We start from the raw sequence: 793 nt of genomic DNA on the forward strand, positions 1-793 counted from the left end.
AAGTTATGTCCGTTGGAAGATTGGGGTTTAAATTGGTGAATTCTGCAGCTTTTAACTTAGAAAATTTTTAGCAGAATAACCCCTTGCGCGTAGGCGCACCTGGCGCGTACGCGCCGATCTTCCAGAAAGCGTCATCCACGCGTGCGCGTGATGTGCGCGGGCGCGCCGATTGTGCTGTACCCAATGCCCAGCCATTTTCCAGAGAGTTATGCCAGAACTGTGCCAGTGTTGTGCCTGGGGCACGAGAACACCCACGCGTACGCGTGGTTGACGCGTGCGCGTCGATTGGTAAATTTTTAATCCACGCGTTAGCGTGCATGACGCTTGCGCGTCGATGAAGTTTTTGAGGCCATCCGCGCGTGCGCGTGGAGTGCGCATACGCGTGGACCTGTTTTCATCCTAAAGTTGATTTTTGAGTTTTAAAAGCCAAATTTTATACTTCTAAGCCTCCGATCTCACCACTTATATCTTAAATCATTATGATATGCCTAGCTATTAGAAAAGGGCTAGTGAATGAGGTAACTTGCGAGTGAAGCAAGGGAAAAAGAATAATCAATGAGGATCATTGATGAATATGTGAGATGTGGAGGATGGTGGTGGAAGTGCTTGTTATGCCATTAGCCGAAGGGCCGTAATTGTTTATATATTGGCTGGTTCTGGATTGAACCATGAGCCGGAATAGCTGTGTATGCTATGAATATTGGCTGGTTCTGGATTGAACCGTGAGCCAGAATAGCTGTGTATGCTATGAATATTGGCTGGTTATGGATTTAACCGTGAGCCGGAATGGCTG

Source organism: Arachis duranensis, chromosome 4 (genome assembly GCF_000817695.3).
Source record: "Arachis duranensis cultivar V14167 chromosome 4, aradu.V14167.gnm2.J7QH, whole genome shotgun sequence".
Taxonomy (NCBI): domain Eukaryota; kingdom Viridiplantae; phylum Streptophyta; class Magnoliopsida; order Fabales; family Fabaceae; genus Arachis; species Arachis duranensis.